The sequence below is a fragment of the Prionailurus bengalensis genome, chromosome B1, assembly GCF_016509475.1.
Source record: "Prionailurus bengalensis isolate Pbe53 chromosome B1, Fcat_Pben_1.1_paternal_pri, whole genome shotgun sequence".
Lineage (NCBI taxonomy): Eukaryota > Metazoa > Chordata > Mammalia > Carnivora > Felidae > Prionailurus > Prionailurus bengalensis.
In genome coordinates, this window is record NC_057344.1 from 60,788,286 (window position 1) to 60,793,658 (window position 5,373).

General features: G+C 36.3%; 2 pseudogenes; both read right to left on the reverse strand.

The window, feature by feature from the left end:
• Positions 1–711: 711 nt before the first annotated feature.
• Positions 712–2,580, reverse strand: LOC122468781 (annotated as a pseudogene).
• A 1,436-nt stretch (positions 2,581–4,016) lies between these two features.
• On the reverse strand, positions 4,017–4,682 carry LOC122468788 (annotated as a pseudogene).
• Positions 4,683–5,373: the final 691 nt, after the last annotated feature.

Consider the following 5,373-nt stretch of genomic DNA (forward strand, 5'->3'; position numbering starts at 1 on the left):
CTGTGCGGTTACAGAGATTAAATGACCATGAGAACTTGATACCTACCTTACAGTCAGGCAAAGTTTACACATTCATTATGAAGAAATTAATTCTGCTGGTGGTAGTCACAAAAAAAATGAGGTAAATAGAAAACAAGAGGAAATACATAATATTTTTTAACAATACAATTTTGTTTTTCATCCAGTCATAGGTTTATAAGCCAGGTAGATTGCTTCACTTTTTACTATTTTTAAAGCAATTTTAGGTTCACAGTAAACTTAGGAGAAAGAGACAGCAAACTTAGGAAGGATCACATGGTATTTCTAATTTTTTGAGGAGTGCCCATGCTGTTTTCCAAAGTGGCTCTTCCAATTTAGATTTCCACCAACAGTGAATGAGGTTTCCTTTTTTCCACATTCTCATCAATACTTGTTTCTTGTCTTTTTGATTTTAGCCATTCTTTTTTTGGAGGATAGTGGTGGGATATGACCTTTACTGATATGAGCTTATCCACTGGAGTGGAAACAATGTACAGAACCAAATGTTTGTTACTATAACTTCTGCATCACAATTAAAACCCATACAAGTTTTTTTTTTGTAAAGTCAATTCAATCAAAATCCACTACTTCAGAGTCTATAGCTTCTTTGAAGCCACAGTAACACCGAAATATGGTTAAGACTCAAATGCAGAAATTTGATTGGTTGGAAAGCTAATTAAACTTCCAACTTGCTCAAATAGAATTACAAAAAGGTAGTGTTGTGTTTTTCACAGAGATACAGTCGCCTGGAATCACCAACACTGGATAGCTGTTAAGAGTATTTAGAGTCCTGAGATAATAAGGAATCCGGGATCCTTTAAACAGTCTTTGTCCTTTCTTCCCAGTCAGAGATTTGTTTATGTGTGGATTGACACCACCACCAGCAATTAGCCTTGATGAGAGAATCCAATTCTTCACCTCCACCAATAGCAAGTTGTAAATGAGGAAGGGTAACAAGCTTTACCTTCAAATGTTTGGATGCATTTCCTGCCAATTCAAGTACTTCTGCGGTGAGGTACTCCAAGATGGCTGCACTGTGCAGAGCGACAGTCACGCCCACACGTCCATGACTGGTTATCTTAGGTTTCACTGAATATTGCCCACTGGCAACTTCAAGCCAGCTCTTTGCTGGCTATGTCCCTATGTCTTGGCCTTTCCAGAGTCCTTCCCAGCCTTACTGCCAGCCTTTGAATTCTGCTGAGGCTTAAACAAGCAAGGCAGAAAAAGAATTAGAAAACCAAGACCCCACAGCCTACTCTTTCATTGGACCCCGATTCAAACTGCCAATTTTAGCCTTTCTAACAGGTGTGAGGTGAAATCTCATTGTGGCTTAAATTTGCATTTCCCTGATGACAGCGATTTTGAGGATCTTTTCATGTGCCTGTTGGCCATCTGGATGTCTCCTGTGAAAAAAGTCTATTCAGGTCCTCTGTCCATTGTTTTTAATGGGATGTTTTAGTGTTTTTGATGTTAAGTTGTATATCTGTTCTTCATGTAATTTGGATATTAATCCCCATATCATTTGCAAATATATTTTCCCACTCAGTAAGTTGTCTTTTTGTTTTGTTGATGGTTTCCTTTGCTGGGCAAAAGCTTTAGTTGTTTATTTTTGCTTTTATTTCCCTTCCCTCAGGAGACCTATCTAGAAAAATAGTGCTATGAATGATGTCAGAGAAATTATTGCCTGTGTTCTCTTTTGGGATTTTTATGGTTTTAGGTCTTATGTTTGAGTCTTTAATAGATTTTGAATTTATTTTTGTGTATGGGGTTAGAAAGTAGTCCTGTTTCATGAGAATGTCCCCAGCACCATGTATTGAAGAGACTGTCTTTTCTCCATTGTATATTCTCGCCTTCTTTGTCAGAGATTAATTGACCATATAAATGCAGGTTTATTATCCAGGATCTCTATTCTATTCCATTATCTATATGTCTGTTTTTGTGCCAGTAGTATGCTGTTTTGACAACTACAGCTTTGTAGTATGTCTTGAAACCTGGAATTGTGATACCTCCAGTTTTGTTCTTCTTTCTAAAGATTGCTTTGTCTATTCAAGGTCTTTTGTGGTTCCATGCAAATTTTAATATTATTTTTTCTAGTTTTGTGAAGAATGCTGTTTGTATTTTGATAAGGATTGCATTCAATCTGTAGATTGGTCTGGGTAGTATGGACATTTTTCACAGTAATAATTCTTCAAATCCATAAGCATGGAGTATTTGTGTCATATTCATTTTCTTTCATCAATGTTTTATAGTTTACAGAGTACAGGTCTTTTACCTTTGGGGTTAAATGTATTCCTAGGTATCCTTTTTGGTGCAATTGTAATGGAATTATTTTCTTAATTTTTCTTTCTGCTACTTCATTATTAGTGTATTCAAATCCAACACATTTTTATATATTGATGTTATACCGTACAACTTTACTGAGTTCACTTATTACTTGTAGTTTTTCAGTGAAGGTTGATTTTGTCAAATGCTTTTTTCTGCATTTTTTGAGATGATAATGTAATTTTTATTCTTTTTTTGGTTAACGTGATATGCCATGTTGATTTCAAGATGTTGAACCATCTTGGCATCACTTGAATAAATCCCAGTTAATCATGGTGTATGATTTTTTGTGTGTATTATTGAATTTGACCTGCTAATATTTTGTTGACTATTTTAAAAACTATATTCTTGAGTGATATTGGCCTGTAATTTTCTTTTTTCTAGGTTAGATATCAAAGTATAGTTGGCTTGGTAGAATGAACTTGGAATCATTTCTTCCTCTTCTATTTTTTGAAATAGTTTGATAAAAATAAGTAACTCTAAATGTTTGGGAGAATTCGCTTGTGAAGTTGTCTGTTACTGGACTTTTGTTTATTGGGAAGTTTTTGATTGCTAATTCAATTTCATTACTAATAATTGGCCTGTTCAATTTTTCTGGTTCTTCCTGGTTCAATTTGGGAAGATTGTATGTTTTTAGAAATCTGTCATTTTCTCCTAAGTTGTCCAATTTGTTGGTGTGTAGTTTTTCATGGTAGTCTCTGTTTTTCTGTGGGGTCGGTTGTAACTTCTCTTAACTTTTGATTTTATTTGGTCCCTCCCTTTTTTTCTCGATGAGTCTTGCTAAAGGTTTATCAATTTTGTTTATCTTTTCAAACAACCATTTCTTAGTTTTATTGATCTTTTCTATTGATTTTTAGTCTCTAGTTCATTTACTTTTACTCTAATCTTTATTATTTCCTTCCTTTTTTTCTTTTTCTTTTTCTACTTCCTATAGGTGTAAGGTTGGATTGTGTCTTTGAGATTTGTTTTTTAAAGTTAGCCTGTATTGCTGTATATTTTCCCCTTAGAATGACTTTCACTTCATCTCTCAGTTTTTCAAGTGTTGTTTTCATTTTCATTTGTCTTAAGGTATTCTTAGATTTCCTCTTTGATTTCTTCATTGACCCAGTGGTTATTTAGTAGCATGTTGTTTAGACTTGTGTTTTCTCGTTGTTGTTGTTGTTGTTGTTGTTGTTGTTGTTGTTGTTGTTTTCCAGATTTCTTGAAATTGGCTTCTCGTTTCATATCATTGTGCTGAGTAAAGATACTTTATATGATTTCAGTTTTCTTAAATTTATTGACACTTGTTTTCTGACCTAACAAATGATCTATCCTGGAGAATTTTCATGTGTACTTGAGAAGAACGTATAATCTTCTGGTTTTTGATAAATGTGCTGTTAAATCTCCTAAGTTGATTAGGTCTAATGTTAAGGTCAATGTTTCCATTTTCTATCTGGATAGTTTACCCTTTGATGTAAGTAGAATATTAAAGTCTCCTCCTCCTCCTCTTTCTTCTTCTTCTTCTTCTTCTTTTTCTTCTTCTTCTTCTTCTTTTTTTCTTTTCTTCTTCTCCTTCTCCTTTATTCTTCTCCTTCTCTTTCTCCTTTCTTCTTCTCCTTCCTTTTTTCCAAATGCAAACTTAGTTTAATAAATCAAGGAACCACAGGTGACTGCACTCTAGGAGAACATTCAGTTCCTCATGGCCCATTCATACTCTTCTCTGAGACTCCACTGCTAATGGTGTGGCCATGAAGCTTATAGCCATCTTGTCTTGCTAATGCCACTGTGCCAGGCTGTACCCCAATGCCAGTGGGCACATGACAGATGAGTTCATACTCATGAGGGTCATGTTTGTCATCCATGGATGTCATCTTCTCCAGGCCATGTTTGGCAAACACTCTTTAGCTTTACTTCTAAAAGTGATAACTCTTGGAAGATATTCTCCAGAGTAAGCTTCTGGTCCCCGGGCTCTGTTTCTTCAGAAATGTACTCTGCAGTCCTTTCCAAAATGTCTGCCACCTCTACCAAGTCCATACAGAAACTCTGGATTCCAATATCTTGGCATCTTCTACATATATGTGGGTTTGCCACCTTATGTTTTCATCATCGGCCACAGCTCTCTGGTATCTCATTGTTAAGTCCTGGACTTCCTTCTCCCGTTTCACAGCTTTAAGGTTTAAGGCTCGTTCTGCAAGAGAGGGTCCAAGTGCATCAGGAGGGTCCTCAGAACTGCAGTCCTCTTCGGCAGTTCTCTGAATGGCAGTGCTGAAAGGATGCAGTGATCCCCTGCCTTCCAACACAGCACTGAAGGCCAGAAGGCACTGCACCAGTGGCTGGATTGCTCACACTGACCACACAGCCATATTCCTGATCCCCAGTGTTAAAGTCTTATGCTGTTGTTTTATTACTGTCAGTGTCTACCTTTGTATCTATTAATATTTGTTTTATATATTTAGGCTCTCGTATGTTACGTGCATGAATATTTACAAGTGTTAAACATATTTTTTTGGACCGATCCTTTTATTATTATGTCCTTTTTTATCTCATTAAAATTTGTTTTAAAATCTATTTTGTCTTGCATAAGTATTGCTATCTCAACTTTCTCTTGTTTTAAATTTGTGTGTAATGTATTTTTCAATCACTTAACATTCTATCTGTGTGTATCTTTATATCTAAAGTGAGTTTCTTATAAGCAGCATATAGATGGGTCTTGTTTTTTATCCATTCTGCCACACTATGTGCATCCATCTTTCCTTCCTTCCTTCCTTCCTTCCTTCCTTCCTTCCTTCCTTCCTTCCCCTTCCCCTTCCCCTTCCCTTTCCCCTTCCCCTTCCCTCCTTCTTGTATTTTTTTTTAAAGTTTACTTATTTGCTTTGAGAAAAAAGAGAGGGGGGAGCATGAACAGGGGAGGGGCAGAAAGAGTGAGAGACAGAATCCCAAGCAAGCTTTGTGCTGTCTGTGCAGAGCCTGATGTGGAGTTCTATCCCACAACCATGAGATCATGACCTGAGCCAAAATCAAGAGTCAGATGCTTAACCGAGTCACCAGGCACCC